Source organism: Spodoptera frugiperda, chromosome 30, assembly GCF_023101765.2.
Source record: "Spodoptera frugiperda isolate SF20-4 chromosome 30, AGI-APGP_CSIRO_Sfru_2.0, whole genome shotgun sequence".
NCBI lineage: Eukaryota > Metazoa > Arthropoda > Insecta > Lepidoptera > Noctuidae > Spodoptera > Spodoptera frugiperda.
The window spans coordinates 1777810-1799158 of record NC_064241.1 but is presented as its reverse complement, the minus strand read 5'-3'; the positions used below and the strand labels follow the sequence as shown (position 1 = coordinate 1799158).

Here is a 21349-nt window from a genome sequence, read left to right as displayed (position 1 = left end):
TTGTGTCATCACGGCTGTAACTACCAGAGAAAGTAAGTAAAGATAAAATTAAGATTATACTGAATAATTTTTCTCAATTGAATTAAAACTTTGTAACATAGTCACCAGATAGTTATGTGTCCAGAGAGATTTTCTCCTGAGTTATAGATACGTGTACAAACATATAAATTCATAGGGGTACAGGTACACATGCCCAGGCTCGAAACAACATTAAAATTTAAAAAAAAACCGCAAGAGAGGTTACCTATTCTTTATTACTTTATTTTCCTACAACACTACAAATTCGGTAACACTCACTGAAAGCTATAAGGGATTACTTTTGAGAGAGTAGTAGACCGTAACTAAATTTCTTTTGAATATCTTGTGAACTGCAAAATTCAAAACACTTTAATTCAATAACAAATAAAACATATTCCCTTACATTCGCAGCTCAACATCGGAAATTCGACACTTTTGGTTGAATTCCTTTTGTGCGGGACATTGTCGGGAACCTCTACTATGTGTCCTCGGTTTAGGATCCTATTATTTCGGAGATCGAGTGAAATGTCACGCGAACAACGTACAGTTGCGGTGGATCGCCTCGGGTGATATATATTGGTGGAAGCTAGCGATGTTTAAAGTAAGAAAAGTAATGAATCGAAGCAAAATTGTATTGGCTAATGAAAGGTGAAATCCTTTAAATAAATTTAACACTTCAAACGTCATGGGGGGCAAAATTGACCGGCGCGGCAGAGGAGGATTTGCATTCAACAGACCATTGTTGGCAGTCAAAGTGTTAAATAAAAATAAATATTTTGTGTTGGTTTGCTATTAATTAATGTCCTATATAATTGTAGGTAATGGAGTAAGTTTCAGTATCTGATAACAGTCATTGCTCATTATCATCATAAACAACCCGTGAGATTTCACTGGTGGACTATGAGCCTTCTCTACAGTAAACAATTGTCATAATCTCCACGCTTACCAATCAGATAGGAAATTGCAGTTTAAAAGTAATAGTTGGTCAGTATTTTTTTGTGTTCGAAAATGTTAGGTACAGTATGATATAATTTCAAAAATACATACAAAGAAACATCTTCATACATACTACGTATGGCAATATAAAAAGTTCACACCCTTTCTAGTGTATTAAAAGAGGAAGCACTTTACGTTCTTTTTCATGAATATCTTTTATTGTCCTCCGAAAAATTGGCTTGCACTTATTCATGTTGATGTTGCTTATACTAAACTGTGTGAATAACCTTATATGTTACGTGTTTATGTCTACTGTTACTTTTTTGCATGAATATATTTTACGAGAGCATAAGTCACGCAGTCTTTTCGTATTTTTATTTTGCTACGACAATTTCGTAGACTTCGTAGCAATTCGTAGCGATTCGTAGCAATTCGTAACGATTCGTAGCAATTCGTAACGATTCGTAGCAATTCGTAGCGATTCGTAGCAATTCGTAGTCAAGCGTTGTAGTTCGTAGCGATTGTTTGTAGTAGGTTTGTAGCAACATGTTATTTATGATTGTATTGTATGAAGACTTAGGCTTATGTTAAAGGACTGCTAATAACACAGACAATGTCTGAAGCCTATTACACCTCCTACCGTTTAGGTAATGTTATCACATTAAAGACACACGGCACACCATTCCCAAGTTTCCTTAGAACGTTTAGGCCCAAAAATCCTATTGTCAAGTGAAATAAAGTATAAATGAGTCAGTGATTATACAAAACTGTCTTTCGCAACGTTTTATCATAATTAAACACATTAACATTTTCACGCTCTTGGTAATCAGACGGTTTCTATTTTTATCTTTATACAACTCCAAAATTTCTATACGAAGAAAGTAACGATTGATTTGTACGCCCGAAGAGAAATGTTTTAACCGATTAGCTAACGAATTAGAGGGAATTTTACCAAAAGGAAGTCGGATTTTGCCCAACTATAGCTATCTGAACAATTCCTTGATCTTTCAAGGCAACTGATAATTCCGATGTTCAATAACGAATCAGGGTAAATTTTCCTTGTAAAATTAATTAAAGGTAACTAACAAAAGGTATCTAGAGCAGAACGAGATGAAAGAAATTGAAATATAACAATTTGAGATCAAGTGCGAGTTATTATTAATACTCCAGCCAGAAAGAAGCCTCCCTTGTAATCAAACACTAATTTCAGCGAGATTCTTTATATACGACGGGATAAAATAATATTAAAGAACATATTTTTTGTAAATAGTCAAGTTGAAGATATTTGCGTATTTTATCTATTTTTAGAATGTAATTTACAGAGCCAATTTAGATTAATGAAACACTGATAAACCTATATTTTGCCAATATGAGTTCGTAGAAGATTCTGGACAGAAATATATATAACACGAGGAGATTGCTTTGAATACCTTTTCATGAATATCACAGACACCTGCCGCCAAGTGCCAATAACATAAGTTTTTCCAAACTCTAAACTGGTGTTCATATCCATAAGAAGATATTTTTCTAGACATACACATAGGTTAAGTAGTATCCGTAGCTGCGTACAATCTGGAGGGTTTACTAGGGCGTGTAGGAATGGGGTGGTTTTTTAGTTAGTAAGAGTCTGACACTCTAAACAAAACTACGTTTATGTGGGAGATGGCCTTTATTTTTTCTTTGTTTATTATCATAATAGGTAATGTAACGCCAAATATAACAAGGACCAATTTCTTTTGTTTAATAAAAAATAAAGAAAGATAGAAAGAAGGTTAAAGGAAAAAGTTTTTCCACAATGAAAATTAAACTAATTGAATTTCGAACATTGTTATCGGAATATAAAGAGGAAAGTAGAGGAAATTAATTACTTCGTAGTTTTTATACTTCAAGTAATTAACGTTAAGTGAGATATTAAGTAGACGGGCTACTTTACTTCTTCAAAGAAATATATTATTGATCTTCAAAGTTCATAATTATGTTTACGCACTTTCTTCTAAAATAGTTTTTTTTTTTATGTTCTAAGCCGATAAACGAGCAGACGGGTCACCTGATAGTAAGCAATCACCGCCGCCAGTAATCATCCGAAACACCAGAGGCATTACATGTGCATTGCCGGCGTTATGGGGGTTAAGAATTTAATGGTTGATCGTGGGGAATCGGGGTTTAGGAAGTTTGACAAGGGCTGGTAATTGGGCCTTTGTTAATTACATACAAATACAACACAAGCGTTGTTCCACGTCGGATTTCTGTATGGTCATGGTATCAGTGCGGTATAAATTCGAATGACAAGCTTTGTTTTTAGGTAATCTAAAATACCTCTACACGGTGTGATATACACGCTATGATAGTATTTTCTGAAATTAAAAAAAAATGTTATGGTAATAATATATTCATACCATGTGCTGTTATGTACAAAATCTGCCTGAAAATATAAGTATCAGCAGTATGATTAATAAAAACAATTTTAAGAATCAATAATAAAATAGTTAACTGCTACGTTTTATGAAGTATAACCGTCAGAACGTTGATTCGATTCATGCGAGTATCCAGTCTACTAAACCCCTAATTAGAGGCAGAAACAATTTCTTTGTTTTTCCATTCCTATTGTCAGAATTTTTGAACGCCAGTTGATAGATTTTGTTTTGAAACTGTGATAGAATATAACTGGGTTTGTGAGGGATTTTAGTTGTGGCACTGTTACAAAACGGTGGCCGAAAAAATAACACGGTGGATTCCGTTGTTTTGAAAAACCCACACATACAATGAAAATAAAATAAAATATTTATTTCTAAAAATACTTGGCAAAAGAGTATGGATAAATTGTGGTCGTATACCATTAGCAATGTTGTTGTTTATGTTCCTTTATTTTAAATGGGTATTTGTAGCAACAGAAGTTTTTAATTCTAATGAAAACTTGAAAATATATTTAGGTAATATGCTGTTGACACAAAATGTACTGTAATGCTGTAATTCAAGACTTAGATTTTTAGTTTCAGCTGTATACGACCTGTACTTGCTCTCTTTTATAACTCATTTCACATAAGGTGATATCTTTGCTAAAATACATGTTTCATAACAAAAACTCTGAACTTCGAAATCCCTAAGATCGAAGAAAGGTCTTTGGAAAAGGATAAAAATTTAATATGTTGTCAAAGTAGCACCGTCATCGAATATAAGTAGAGTTTGAAAAGAAAAGCCGTTAAACTGAGCTTGATAGTTTTTAAACGACTTGCATACGAAAGGAGGATCAAGAGGGATCGAAGCTGGATGCAGGTGGAAAAAATGGCTATAAAATAAAACCTTCTTTGGTACAGACAATATTGTAAACAATAATGATTGAATACCTAAGCCATATAAAATTTTTAGCTTTATTATTTAAAACACTGTTTAAGTTATAATAACTATCGTCCGCCAAACAATTAATAACACTAATTATTAACTAAATATCTAATTAATCACGTAAATATACTGAGAAAAGCTCTATGCCGACAGTAGGCTGCGCGACGCGTTTTTTCGGTATATGTATATACATACACACATACGTGAGTAAATCGTTAGCGTTAGGTAACTGTTTAAAGTATTTCATTTTAATATTATTACAAGTTCATTAATCATTCATGTGAATTATATTTACATAATGTAAGTTATTGACTAGTTCCAATACCAATGCTTCAATTTGTACACCCATGTATAATATAGAACTTCATATATTTTAAAGCATGCCAACAAATATCATGAAAGGATTATAGAATAGTACCGTACTGATATTCTTTGCAGTTATATCTAAACAGTGTATATGTACTTACTTCGCAAAATGAATTTAGCTAATGGAAATAGTTTTAAAAACGTATTCTATACAAGTATGTGTTGACCACGCCCGCTTGCGTGCTTACTTAGTAATTGGTTCAAGAGATAAGTGTGAGCGTGTTTGTGAGTTTTGTCATTGGTACGCATTATTTTGTTCTATTTGGTAACTCTATAATAAAAAAAAATGTTTGTGTTATAATATATGTGATTGCAGCTATTGTAACTCGTATGAGTAGATGATTTAGGCCGACAGTAATTTTTTTTTAGTTGATTAAAACATTTGTAACAATTAAACTAATCGGTTTCAAAAGCTTATTGTAAAAACTGAGAGTTTGGGATAAAGTCCGATTTTTCACTATAAGCTCAAATTTTGCGTCAAAAATGTGATTATAGCCTTACTATAACTAACCACGCCTCTGAGCACCCATTTAGGGAACAACAATTTTATGACAACCAAAGTACTTTAATCTATTGAATATAATTTAAATCTATTTAAACTTATGACTGTACCTAAAGGTATATTTTTGTTTTCCTGTCCCTGACATTTATTATAAGTACAATTTCAGCGAAATTTCCCAGTTGTAAAATTATAACTAAAACAAATTGAAATTAATTAAGAACGTGGCTGTCCAACATTGTTAGTACAGTAACCATGTTTCGGGGAAATCGGAAAAATATGGTTATAAAATTTGGTGAAAAGTAAATTGAATAAATCTGTAATTAATATAATTAGTTCAATAGTATAACAATTGATGTAATTATTTGATGGTTAAGTTAAAATTAATGGAGCGACGGAATTTTTCGTTTTCATTTTAACAATAATCAAATATTAACGGCCTTCAAAAGTTAAAGTGCAAATGTACATTATTTGAGTCGGGTAATATACGTAAAGCCTTCTCCTATTTAGTTTGAAAATTACTGTGCTGACCACTTCAATATCGGTTCACCCATACGCCAGATAATGGCGCACAAACATAAATATGTACATACGTCAAACTGAGAACCTCCTTTTTTTAAGTCGGTTAATAAAATCATGTATCCTATGGCAGTAACTCAGTTATCTTTAAAATAGGACCCAATCTTTAAAATAGTACATAATACCATTTGTATTAACTTTGTCAAAACAAACAATTATAGATAATTGGTAATTTTTATAATTACTTTATGTGTGTATTCCAATTAAATTATTGAGTACCTATTGGGGATTAGGGAATACTTAACAATCAATTATTGTGAGCCCCACCTAACAGTTAACTTATTCATTAAACTTATCGACATTATAGTTTCAACTGCCAGCAGTGACGGACTTGTTTCGGTAAGTCGTTTTTAATCTTTATAACCCTTCAATTTTCACTGGCTTATTTTATATAGACTAGCGCCCGATATTAAAATACTACTCAATTTTAAGTTGTACTTAAATATCGTTTTATCTCTGTCATTTTACAAAGAATTTATAGTGACAGAACTATTCTTGAGAGTGTCTTAAAATTGAGTGGCTTTTATATATTTGACCATAGGCTACCTGGAATAAGCATATAAAATAATTTATAAAATGTGATGAATAAAACACGTCAGTTTTTATTATAAAAATGTCTCTCTACTTTTGTAAAATTGGTTTCAGTGGACAAAATGTACTATTAATTTATTATATTATCTAAGATTCTTTTATGTTATTACTGGGTTATGTAAATGTCGCAGTATTAATTAAGAATTAGCATCAATGCATGATTTCGTGCTGTCGGCAGTCGCACCATGTCCATGAAACATCATCTCAGTAACTGTGTCAACACAACGGACTCAGCTAAACCTCCTTCAGCGATCTAAACCAACTATTGACTCCATGATGTTATGACGTAGTCATCATTTCTTACAAGTGCAAGCGGAATCCAACAGATGGCAGTGTTTCATACTTAGTAACAATAGCAATCCACATATATTTTTGTTTTTGATATTCGTAGAATCGTTTTTGGTGACATACTAACACACTTTTATATGAAAACTTTGCGTGTTTAATAGATGTTAGAAATAACATTATACGAACATTCATATAAAAATTAATGAAATTAAATTAATATAATTACGTGAAAGCTGTGCATCCGACATTAAATGACATACTGACTTACTATAATCATATTTCACGTCGTTAGGTTGATGTTTTACTGTAAGCAATTACAAGTTATTTGAAATTTTACTATTTCAAAATATATATAAACTCGCTCGTACCTTTCATTATGAGACTAATAATCATATTATGAACCTAATTAATAACGAATAAAGGCTAAATAAAATTTGTTGAACGTGTATTTTACCAAGCATTTCAGCTATCAAATATTTATCAAATCATGGACTATGATAATATCTATTTGATTAGAGAAAACAATCCTTATTTCCTTTTTATATACATACTATAATGATTTACTTAATGACTTATTGTCGTACTTAGAGTTAATTAATAGTTAACAATTGTTTTCGAAACAAAAACGTTACTAAGAAATAGTTTGAGTAATCATTAAATGTCTTTGAGTACGGCAGTTACTTACTAAAGAATCCTACAAACAAACTTGATATTAAAATATTTCCTTGAACATAAAAAACTGGACAAGCGCAAATCGAAATTCCGATGATTAGTTTTCTATACCTTATTCTTCAAAGGTTTTCAATAACTAGTATAAATTGACCTCTAGTCATTGAAAATGGATTCGTGTTTAAGGACCAGAATTAGCTGGATAGTAAAACATTGAAATTGGAGCTAAAAGTAATGTTACTTAATACCTGATTATTCTTAAGTTATGGAAATAGATTTACAAAGGGAACAGTTTTATATTATTGTAAATAGGTATTGAAGTATTCGTTATATTAGTTTTCTGACAAAGAAACGGGATTTTATATAGGTAATGACGTACTTAAATCATATTTACTTAGTTTTGATAATATTTTGATTTTAGTTTTTAGTTGCTTATCAGTAGATCGTTATGTGAGTGAGATTACCGGAGGTCCAATTACCCCCTACCCAATCTTCCCAATCCCCGATTCTCCAACAACCCTTAAATTCTAACTTATAACTACAAAAGACCGGCAACGCACTTGTAACCCCTCTGGTGTTAGGATGTCCATGGGCGGCGGCGATTGCTTACCATCAGATAATCTGTATGCTCGTTTGCCGGCTTATACCGTAAAAAAACTTTAAACATTTATTTGATATTCAAAAGTGCTTTATTAATTTAATTAAAGTTAAAGATTTCACTAAAAATATTCTCTATTTAAAAAAAAAGAACCATAAAAACAAATGACTGAACAATCCTTTTTATTACATTTTCATTTGAGGCAAATGAAAACAACAGCGTTACATTATGAATGTTTCAGTGGCTGGTCCCTGCCCTTATCAGCTGAAACCTTTTCACATAGTTTTCAGTTTATTTATAACCGGATTAGCATGTTTAACTGGTTCGCGGCTGAAAATATGATTATTGTAATAAAACCAGTTCATTTGAAATGGGTTAAGGATGATTGGTTGCTATTTACTTAATAAGTTAAATAACTCATCTCTTTTGGATTTACCTGTGTTATCAGAAAAGAATTGGCGTGGTGGCTCGGAGATTTAAACGCCCGCTTCTCATACATGAGAGTGAGGGTTCGAAATCAACTAATGTGACATTTTCCGAGTTATATGTACTTTCTAAGACTATTTAATACATAACTACTGATAACCATTGATAACCGGTGAAGGTATACATCGTGAGGAACACTAAATAAAAAAATCGAATTGTATGTAAGTTTGAAATTACCAACCTGCATAGAGCAAGTGTGGTGATTAATGCTCAAACCTTCTCCGTACGAGAAGAGGCCTTTGGTTAACAGTGGCCAGTCAGAATAACTTCTTCAGATCAGCATAACAACATTTTTTTTTCGGAAGGGTTTCCGTGATTCGAGTATAGAAATTCTCAGTCATCATCTTTATCTGATGATAATGAGCATGCCTTTAGTCTATACACATGTTATATTAAAATATAACTAATACCCACTTTAATTTATTAGAGGTTAAACGTTTTACCGAGAATACATTATACCGAGAACAATCCTGGACTTTGCTAATCCTACTCGTGTTAAATACTGAGAAATTTTTGAAACACCCAAAAAATAAATTAACTTTGCAGCAATATATTATTTTCTAAAGCAATGTGCTAAGAATAACAATATCAAAGGAAGTCCAGACTTCATTTCTCTCGTGCTCTAGCCATCCATTAGATACCATTGTGTGTTTCGAAGCCAACGTTTGTACGAAATGTTACAGAGACATAAATCTTCATATTGTGTGCATTCGATATCTACTATCACACACCCGCTTCGTACGTTCGTCTATGATTGATTACTCATAAACAGGTTACGGTTTGTTATATAGTTCAGTCACATGACGGAAGTTCTTACTGCCGTACTCAGAGACCTTTAATGATTACTTAAACCGTTTCTTAGTGACGACTTGTTCTGAAAATTATTTTTAAAGTATGAGTTAAGTAACCGGGACATTACATTTAGTACTCTTGTAATATTCGTTACTTGATTAAAATACTAGCTTAGTGTGAACAAGCATTAGCTGTAGCACGTAGCTAAATATGTCATAAATGACTTTAAATATTAATGAACGACCTTGAAACTTGATGTAATATTTTTTTGTGAGTGGTAAAATTTTCGTAAAAGTTCTTAAACGTATGATCTTGACTGGTTCTGGTGGCTACCAGTGCTTGCCGTTCACAGGCCCCTGCTTACGGTGGCCGGAGATCATCTTGCGATCTCCGATCTCCTGAGTGTCTGAGTCCTTAGCTAGCATGACTGCTAGGCAGAAGATGAAAGTGGAATGCCAGTACCCCTCGCTTCGCACCATGGCCTGAAATAGAGCCAACCAGAGCCCGAGAAATTTCCTACAAACACGAACGAGAAATCTGCCACTGTATGTTCCACCGTGTCCTCCGGGCGGTCCTCGCCAGAAATAGGTGCCTCCCTTAGCTAAAATATTGACTATAACGTAAAAATATGTCTCAGTGTTCTTAGTAAATAGTAAACAATACGCTTATACAAAAATAACTTTATCAACAAGATATCTTAGCTTAAGGAAAAATATTTAATTGTAATTTTCTTCAATGGTGTCTTTACAAACGCTGAGTATTGATTTCAAGGACTGTTTACCTGTCATTCACAAAATGGTGGTTCCTAAATTAGAAATAGAATTATATTATTACAAGCTTTTGCCAGCGGCTTTATCCGTAAGTATTACATGGATGAAAAGTTATCCAATGTGTTCTTCAAGGATCTCTATCTCTACCAAGTTCATCATTAAAATCCATTTAGTAATTTAGCGTAAAAGAGCAACGAACATATATACATTCAAACTTATACGTTTATGATATTATTATTAGTGGGATTAGATCCCGATTAGTTTGTTTTATCGGATTACCTCGTAACTAAACTATAGCCAATGTGCTAACTTAGCTATTATGTTGTTGCTTAGTATATGTTGTTCCACCTGTTTTCTCACACAACCTTATCCACTGTAGTACCTTCTATTGTATGGTTGGTAAGTCTGTTGAGATTTGCTACTGCAATCTTGATCATTTCCATAGAACGTGACAATGCAGCCTGTCTTTTGGGCACCCTACCTCACGGCTCCGATGAAGATTTTTAATTAATAATTTTTATTTTGTTTTAGGTATTTTTGAGTTGTAACTATTTTAGTCATAGTTATTATTATACTTATCTATATATTATTTACATAATTTTAGTCTATTTGGTGCCTAATAATAAATTATGTATAACATAAATATTATTTCAACTACAGAATCTCAGGAAAACATTTTCGTTACGATGAATAGGCAAATTGTTTAAGAAATAATTTCTTGTAACCTGTATGTTCAACTAAGCGTAAATTCTTCTCGTTTGAGTTCGGTGATAAACTAAATGTTCGACTTAAAGGTCAAATATACTTTCGTTACTTAATAAAGTATTTCAATTTTAAGCTTTCATCTTAAATTATTTGCCTTACGATTTTCTAGCTCCTACCTGACCTAGTTTATGTCTAGATTTGACTTAGATGTCGTGTTTAATTCTGATCCCTGTTACCTTTTAACTTTTGATTCTGTCACCTTATTTATAAACAGGGGTCAAAGGCTAGGAATTCAAATGATTTATGTTAATTCGTTGTTATTAAAATATGAGGACTTATATCAGTTGTAGATATTACTTTCTTGTTAGTTACCAGAGTTTCGCCTTGAAAAGCAGGAGTAGGAACGGGTGGTTTTTAGTCGGTAAGAGTCTGATACTCTCTCTCGCCTCGCCCAAGGTGAGAGTAGTCATTGGATGATTTTTCACCCTAAAAAAGTTGTTACTTTCTAAAATCTTGTTAATACCTTTGGTTATCCTCCTCCTTTAGGAGTAGGTAGTTTTGTTATTCTGAAATTAGCTTTTTAAATTATTTACAGTCTACTGTCTTTTAAGACAGCGTAAAATGAAATATTTTGTCATATTCTTACTAACTAACATAGATTATATTTTTCTGCGAAGAAATGAAAATGAATTAATTGAAAAAAAAGTAGAGATGTTATTGTTTTTAAAATTTAAATTTGTTGTAATATAATAAATCAACTCTTGAACACATAATTAATTTTAACGTAGCATAAAATAGAGTCTCATATTTGTTAAGGTTTCTGTTTTGTATTATAAAATAAAGCACACATACATATATACATATCTTATCAATAAAATGATATTATAACCCCTCAACTGTTTTACTAAACTAACCATAAGTCGCATAAACTAATATCAAGCAGATACCGTCAATGGCGCCTGCGAGATAATTGTCACTCATGCACTTTCAGTAAGTTGCAGGGAGTTGATCTAAACTATTAAGTCTTGGAAGTGTAGGAACAGATACTTCAATAGTTCAGCTCAGTTGGAGTGTGTTCTCTGGAACAATTTAATCGCTCACGCTCAAGTAGACTCAACGAGTCATCACGTCTATACAAAAGGAGTTTATGGGACTTGAAATTAGCTGACGTTGAGGACTTTATAATCTGTACATAATATATTTAGATTGTTGAGTTGTTAATTTAATAATATGGTTCAATCTATTGATAAGATGATGATGTTTTTCTATAAGTAAGAATTATGCAAAAACCACTTAGCCTTGCAGACTTTGTTCAGTATGTGGACATAAGTATTATCAATCTCCATCGTCGGTCGAGATGCTGTTTACAACCATAATAACCAGATAGAAGGTCATTAGTTTAATTTCGGGGTTGATTTTGTAACATAGGACTCAGATTTTTCTTGAAGGGAACAGAGTGAGGGAGAAGTAGTGTTAGACTCTTACTGACTTACGGAGCCCCAGTAAATTAAGATTCAGTTGTCAACCACATCGAGTCAGAGAAACCGACAATAATCTTTGAACAAAATTACTGAAAAACCAATGTCAATAAGACAACCAAAATAATTGAAGATTTACGTTCGTGTTTACGTTACAGCAGCCCAGAAATCATAAGTTAATACAAATTGTAGATCTGATAAAATTATTTCTCGATATTTATTTATTGCGGCCGTGGAAAAAACCTTGACGATCAAAAGAATAATAAGCTATTGTAAATATTGTACCCTTAAGGGCTATATTTCACTGGGACACTACGGTGGCGCGATTGGTCGCCGCTACCAATAAAATGTATATAGTTCTATAAAGAGTTATTCATGTCGTGTCCGTTTGGATGCGTAACCAAGACCATACTCCTTTTTAAAAGGCCGGCAACGCACCTGTGACTCCTCTGGTGTTCCGGGTATCCATGGGCGGCGCTGATCGCTTACCATCCGGTGACTCGTTTGCTCGTTTGCCACCTATTCCATAAAAAAAACCAATCTCGCAGCGCGATCAGCGCGGACGGCAGCATAGAATGTTACTGAAACAATGAAACATTGAATTTATTTTTGTAAATTGGCTACAAAAGAGAACTAATACTCGTCAAAAACGTCGCGTCCATTCTCCAATCTTCAATTTGTAAAACTGCTAATAACACGCTTCTCCAATCTTCACTCTGTAAAACTATTCATAACTAAAAAAATGTGTTACATTACAATTGGTTTACACTGATTTTCCAATATAAAATTTAATAAACTAAAAATCCCGGTTTGCCCACGCTACTTATGATAAAGATACCCTCTGTAACTCTAAACTAGTAGAGATTTTTATTCAGATATTTAAGTGAGTTAACTATGATTTTTAGATTTATGTCTCACTATAGTTATTATCAAAATATAAAATTAATTTATTTCAAAATTCTAAAGCCTAATTCTAATAATGTCTGAAACTTTTATTAGCAAAACAGATCGCAATTTATGAAACATAGAATAAATAGTTAAATCCCGATAGCAAAACCTTCATTGAATATTAAAATTAAATTATTAGGCTTACCTTCAAAACCTGACTTTAGATATCGTAAAACATGACCGATAACGTCACAACTTTGTATCAGGTATAATAAATTCATTTTGTATTCAATTCCATGGCCATTAAGATACATTATTGAATAACAGCTATTATATTTGTTTTGTAGTTACCGTTGGCGCCACTTTCGTTTATGGTTCATTTAATCACGTTTTTTTAAATAAGTATGAAGAGAGATTTCTTTTGGCAGTTAAAGATTTAACAAATCTTCTATAAACCATTTTGTAATTTGAAAATAATGCATATGTATTATCTGTACTTAAAATATGAATAAAAAAAGGATGTAAATATATATTTTTAACAAAAAATGCCAATTTTTGAGCAACAAACAAACAAGTAAACTTCCTTATTCGATAAATAACAGGTAATCTAACCGCGAACACGATGTTGTAACAAAATCTCCCCCAGAATATAAAAAAGGTATCCAATTAACAGTCATATAAGATTGATCCTATCACCTGATTGGTTGGTATGAATAACCAATACAATTTGTATTCAACTCAGTCCATGTATGTAATATTTCATGTACCTATACAAGGGAACAAACGTCATGAAACAACGACAACACGTCCCGAGAATACTAGATTTTATCCCCAAAAGAAAAAAAAGATTTTAACAAATTGTGTTGACACATCAACTGAAAATCAACCATATTCATAGTAGACTAGAGTTGGTTTTTGCGTGTGAAATTATTTCAAAATGGACGCCCCACAATTGTGTTTGCGCCTTGACAATGATGTGTCGTTTAGATTTTATCACGAATGCTTTGCAGTCATTAGTGAATGCATGGCGCGATTCTTTTAATTCATAACTCTTTGTTTCCCAACTTTGGAAATAATGAAGGATTTGTAGATATGGAAAATCATTTACTATATATGAAGCTTTATACATTTTATTGTAGGGGTGATTTTCGGTAGACAACAAGCAAACTCTTAGTAGTAACTCATACACTGTCTGTATACCAAATCTCATCAAATTCCGTTAACGGACAAACGTGTAAACAAACAAACTTTCACAGTTATAATATTAGAGTGACTATTTACTATTAGTACTATTTATCGAAGACCTTTAAAAACAAAATAATATAATGCAAAAATATAAAAACACATCTCGATACCCAATAGATACTTCTACGTAATCCCTAAACCAATGAGGCGATCTAATTAAGGTCGTCAGCAAAAAACCTTTTTAAGTACTTCTGCGATATAAAATCTTATAATTTGGTCATTAAAAATAGATTCTTATGTAGGCTTATTTGGATATGCCTAAATGGAAAGTTCATAGGAGGGTTGGGGATATATCTCATTAATTGGAAGTTTGGCAAGTTCCAACAACATCAATATTCTGGGAAATAAATCTTCCATCGTACAAGTAGATTGTACTAAAAGGTAGTATGAATATAGAAGCACCTCTATTATGTAATTCCTAAAATCATTAGCATACTTTTATATGTATGGTGAGTTTCATATATATTATAATATATGTACATACCATGTTAGATACCGTATGAAGTAGACTCATATGAATTAATTTAAACCATATACACTCGGCGTCACAAAAATCGCACCTCTTGGAAAATTGTAAGTTTAAAACATGTCCCGCCAGTAACGAATACATTACACCTTATTAATATTGGTATCAATTGAAAGTACGTTTAACGACCTTTAAATTAACAACAGTTAGAATTCCTAAACACAACAGATCTCATCAGCACGTAACGTTAAAAAAATGTTGTCAAAATATTCAGAATGGGATAACATTCCTCAAGAGACTGTTGTCATATTAATTCGCCCATGAGAGAAAGCATGGGAGCAGTCATCAGGGCTAGGGAGGGTAAAACTAGGCTTTAAGTTGTTTTAAGGACTTATTTGCTGATAAAATAAAATGTAACTTTTTAATCATTTGCATTTGCTTGCTTTTTTTGTTCCCTGGTAAACAAAAAACCAAATCCATTGATTTATTCTTAAACTTAAATGAATTGCCTTTCCAATGATACCTTACAGTCATATGTCTGCCATTGATTAATAGGGTTAAAATGATTATGAAGGGAACTTTTAAAGAGGTGCGATTTTTGTGATGCCGAGTGTATTTGTTATCGTCTTGGCTGACAATATAAGAAAAATGAGTGAAATAGGCCCAGTAATTAAGCCAAAAAGTGCATTTCTTTCGTGCACTCTTTATAAATACGGCAACAGCCGCGTCGCAAGTCCATAACATTTCTTGCAAGTACTTAGACGAGCACTTACTACTTGTAATTTCATTTAAGTCATATGACCTCCTTACTGTTTCTACTAGCAACAGTGCCTTTTTTAAATTTAATTTCATATCAAAACCAATCAGACATCGAAGGTAAAACGATTATTTTATAACAATAAAAAAAAAAAAAAATAACATTTATTGTGATGACCTTTTAAACCAGTTCTTTATAAGATAATCCCTTATAACATCTGAAAACTAAAATGCAATTATATTTAACTAGCTTTTGCCCGCGACTTCGTTCGCGTGGAATAGTGACTTCCGGCAAATTTTTGGTTTTAACCACATAGTTCCCGATCTCGCGGGATCTCTTCAAAAATGAGATGTGGAAGATATTCCAGGGAACTCTTGAAAAAAACTACATAATGAGCTCTGCGTTTGATTTTAATAGATGTATACTCACTTAGGGCATTGAAAAAATAGTTTAAAAACGGACTTTAACTAAAGAAATATTATAATCTTTCCGAACTTAAGATGAAAACTAACTTAAAACTAAAGAAAGCTACGAATTACGAATTTATAACAATTAAAAAAGAAATTATATTAGAACCTATCCTTTATGCTATAATAACCAAGCCTTTTTCCCCAACGCCATCTATCGAGGATAAAGACAACTTGGATTATTTATTTATACTCCGTTCGGGCATTTTCTTTGTACTAAAAGTTTAATTATATTGATATAATTTTTTTCATACCTTTTTACTATTTGTTAACTTTTTTCGATGAATTAAAACAATAACATGAACCGAAGTCGTGTAACGATCGACATAGAATTATCTATACTCCGTTAGAGCGTTTTCTTTGTACTAAAAGTTGTATTATGTTATATTTTTCATTGCTTTTTACTATTTTGTAAAAACAAATTTCCAATGAATTAAAACAATAACATGAACTGAACAATTGTAATTACACCATTGCGCGATCAACGCCATCTATCTACGGAGTATAGGAACAGCCCGACATTGTTCAATTCCGTACTATAAGTACGAAATTGAACAATAGATGGCGCTGTATGTCCGGAATAAATTTATTTTTTATTTTATTTTTTATTTTATTTTTATTTTATTTTTATTTTATTTTATTTTATTTTTATTTTATTTTTATTTTTATTTTATTTTTATTTTATTTTTATTTTATTTTTATTTTATTTTTATTTTATTTTATTTTTATTTTATTTTATTTTATTTTATTTTATTTTTATTTTATTTTTATTTTATTTTTATTTTATTTTTATTTTATTTTTATTTTATTTTTATTTTATTTTTATTTTATTTTTGTTTTATTTTTATTTTATTTTATTTTTATTTTATTTTTTGATTTTTGAAATAAAAATATATCTATGTCCTTTCTAAGGTTCTAAACTATATCTGTACCAAATTTCAACCAAATCCGTCAAATAGTTGCGGAGATTAATGGTATAAGCATAGAATGTTCGACGTGATTTTTTAATTTGACATAACTTTTTTATTTATGAACCGATTGACATGAAACAAACACTAAATGTAAATTTAAGCATCCCACAATATATTCGTGAAAACCGCATCCAACTCGGATCAGCCGTTTCTGAGATTAGCGCGCACAGACGAACAGACAAACAGACAAACAGACAAACAGACAAAAAAAAAGTTAATTACATTTTTGGGTTCGACATCGACATAACAATAACCCCTGCTATTTTTTTTATTTTTATTTTCAATGTACAGACAGCACTTTTCTACGATTTTATTATATGTATAGATTTATTTTATTTTTATTTTATTTTATTTTATTTTATTTTATTTTTATTTTATTTTTATTTTATTTTTATTTTATTTTTATTTTATTTTTATTTTATTTTTATTTTATTTTTATTTTATTTTTATTTTATTTTTGTTTTATTTTTATTTTATTTTATTTTTATTTTATTTTTTGATTTTTGAAATAAAAATATATCTATGTCCTTTCTAAGGTTCTAAACTATATCTGTACCAAATTTCAACCAAATCCGTCAAATAGTTGCGGAGATTAATGGTATAAGCATAGAATGTTCGACGTGATTTTTTAATTTGACATAACTTTTTTATTTATGAACCGATTGACATGAAACAAACACTAAATGTAAATTTAAACATCCCACAATATATTCGTGAAAACCGCATCCAACTCGGATCAGCCGTTTCTGAGATTAGCGCGCACAGACGAACAGACAAACAGACAAACAGACAAACAGACAAAAAAAAAGTTAATTACATTTTTGGGTTCGACATCGACATAACAATAACCCCTGCTATTTTTTTTATTTTTATTTTCAATGTACAGACAGCACTTTTCTACGATTTTATTATATGTATAGATTTAACTAGAACTAGTTACACTGTAAATCCCATAGCAGGGATATGCGCCTGCTGTCAAACATAGCGAGCTATTCTAAGCTCAATGCATTATGTGGATTAACTTGGAAATGGAGTAAATTCAGATATACAGACCTATATCTCCTAGGTACGTACCTTCTGATTAGAGCAAGTTCTATCGGTACCCTGTAATTAATACGTTCATACATCTAGATATACAGTATGTTAACTAACAGACGGCGTTCCTGTTAACCCGCAATAGTATAGCATCCATATATACTAAAAAAATATTACCATTCAAAAACAAAACAATTTTATTTTTTTTTCATATTAAAATATTCACCAAAAATTTTAAATCGATACGTAAAAGAAACACTCTGTGCATGCGTAGTTGAAGGAAGGCAACATTGCCATTTATTCCTTATTTTTCTATGCTGATATTTTTATTTTGATCTATTAATGATATATTTAGATTAACGAGTTTAAAGGAACGCCCTCTGTTAGTTAACATACTGTATACATAATTATACGGTGATTAAGTCCACATATATGTATTACACACACATGTAAGTGATATCCAAATAGATACCTATATTGAAAGTCTTTGATCTACTGGCCTAAGGCCGGTACAAACAGTCGAACGCCTTTGTAACAATGAAATATAGAGCGGTACGAACTCAAATGTTCCAATTCTAATGTTTACCCTAGCTAAGAGGACCGACTTAGTCAGATTTGTGTGAGCACTTAACACAGTTGTAGGTCATCGATTTTGTGAATATCTGGTGGTCTTTTAGATATTTTATTGGGTTTAATGAATTTGAATTATGGATAAAAAAACTAGGGGAGTACAAAAAATGGTACGGTAGTACTTCTTAAACAGTACGTGTAGATAAAGTAGATTATTTCTTTAGAATTGAAAGCAGATTATCTGAAGGGCTTTATTCTCAGGTTGAAGGTGAGAAACAACTTATACAAAAAAGAAAAATCTGTCCATTCAAGTAATACAGGAAAAATGTGAAATCATCTCATAGATACACAATATAGAATGAAAAAAGGATGTCTACTAATTATAAATTATAATTGAATACATTGCATCCTAGTTGATAAATTGAATTAGGGAACAATAAATATCATTATAAACTGATATGTAGTTTAAGGTCACCCTAGATTAAGACTCAGAATAAATGGTAAGTTGTCTTGAACACGCTAGAGAAAGTAAACAGCAAAGTTTTCTTCAAACATGCACTTTTAATCACCGCATAAAATTCAAAATGAATTCACTCTATCAAATCTCTTCGTTTTAACATCGGTAACAAAACTGCTCTGTTCAAAAACTCATCGTGTAGTAGTGTAGTTCCTTAGTCCAACACAGAGCAATTTCCTACATTAATTGAGTCCAACGGGGACAGTGGCCGAGCCTTAATTATTTCTCGGCTAAGCAAGTCTTGTTAACTTGTAATTAATTATTATATTCACGTTACCCTTCGAAGGATCTCGGCTTGAAGGAATAATCCTATAGTTTTAGGGGAAATTAAATTATAGCTTTTGTGCATTGGTTTTGGTTTTGGGGAGTAATAAATCTTTTAATTTTGTGTTTGGATTAATGTTGTATTTATGATGTTGGTGATGGAATATGTTAGTTTGTAGGGAATCTTACTATAAATGCGTGAGTTTGTGTGTATGTTTGTTACTCAATCACGCCAAAACGGCGGTAGGGCTCGAGACGAAATTTTGAGCAGGCGTAGATAATGGTCTGGAATAACACATAGGCTACGTTGATACTGCGGAAACGCGGATGATGCCGTGTGCAGAAGTTAGTATTTTAGTAAGCTAAGTTACATTTTATATATCTCATTATTGTGACTTATACATATAATACTCATGATAGTAACTTTTAAACATCAGCAACAATAGCTCGGGACAGTAACTTTTTTGAGAGGGGATTTTTTTTAATTCAAGATTTATCAGAGAGCATTACAGTGGTAATTTGCCAGTTATATGCGTAGTTGGTGAGATCATCCAACGGTATCCAAAACATTCTTGTTGGTAGAACAAAATCAGCAGTAATTTTACTCTGATGTGTTTGTTCCTGACCAGCCTGACACGGGCATTAAATTGAAATTGACTTAATGAGATATGTAACCGACATCTGCAATGTACGTCTCATTTTCAATAATTGTTTTGTTAATAAATGATTGAGCTTAAATGTATACGAAGTTGAAGTGTGGTAATTGATGAATTCTTGAATTGCGAATAGGAAATTCAAAACATTTTTTTTCTTTAACTCTTTTATACAATGTTGCCCCGCATTAGTATTTACTTCTGTGTCGTGGGTGCGTTTACAAACATACAAGTTTACATACACACCACACCCAGACCCGGAAAATGAATTTGTCGATCACACAAAGAGTTGCTCCCTGCGGGAATCGAACCCGCTATACGTTGTGCGGCAACCGGTTGCCTAGCCATCGCGCCAACCATGCAGACATCAGATTTGCATGTTGTAAGCTTTGAGTGACCTCACAGTATCTGCCAAACGTGAGTCGTCTGCCAAATGTCTTTCAGAGAAGTCTGTGCTAGACAATTGAACATATTCTGGACGACGATCTTCAAAAAAATCCAATTAATTATTTAATACGAAAAAATTGAAGAACCAAAAGTTTCACCTTAATTAGAGATCAACTTTAATACAATTTTTCGGTACTAACTCTCAATACATACCACTACCAAGGAAGTATTCAACAGCATAAAAAAAGGAGAAAAGAAAGAAAGAAAAACGGAATAACACCTTAAATCTAATTAGGCGTAACAATGTAAAAAGAGTACAATATAAGAAAAGAATTAGTTGTACTTGAGAAACCGTTTGAATAAGGAGCCCAGTAACAATGGCTGCCCTGTAATTATTTAGATCAGTAAGGGATACGCGTTGCGTTTATACAGCCAGTTACTCGAATTAATGAGTTAGGCTTTCTTTTGTTTAAAAGTATTTTAAGACCTTACTGGGGAGTCAGTTCCGTATATCTTTTTCAAGATTTTTTCTATATTATATCTGGAATGGATTCTATATTATAATCTGGATATCTGAAAAGGATTTTCTCAAGGAATAAGCTGATAAACAAACAGACGGATCACCTCATGGTAAGCAATAGCTGCCGCCCATGGAAACTTAAACAAGTGCGTTGCCGGCTTTTTGGGGGTTAGGAATTTAAGGGTTGTTGTTCGGGAATCGGGGATTACGAAGATTGGGAAGGGGGTACGAAGAGTTACGAAGATTGGCGACACTCTGTCAAGTAACAAGTGACAGATGATAGAAATCGCACATAGACTCTATCGACGAGCAAATCAACGGATGACGTCATAAGTATCCTGCATCGCGCATATGAAGTTTACAAGCGAATTAACACGGATAGAAAATCCCAATGAAGAACAGTTGGGTAGAAAGCCTGCCAGGCTGATCACCTCGCCTGGTCGGAGGATCCTCCATTTCTTAGGGAACTTTGCTATCTGTTCCCTAAAAGGGGTA

The 21349-nt window shown here is 32.1% G+C and overlaps 1 protein-coding gene across 1 annotated transcript in view; it reads left to right on the top strand.

Annotated features, from left to right (window-relative positions):
* Positions 1-6052: 6052 nt before the first annotated feature.
* LOC118269701 (uncharacterized) overlaps positions 6053-21349 on the top strand; it is a 185769-nt gene continuing 170472 nt past the window's right edge. The window contains exon 1 of the mRNA XM_050706987.1: positions 6053-6076. The gene's annotated coding sequence lies outside the window, so the exon portion shown is untranslated. The remainder of the gene's footprint in view (positions 6077-21349) is intronic.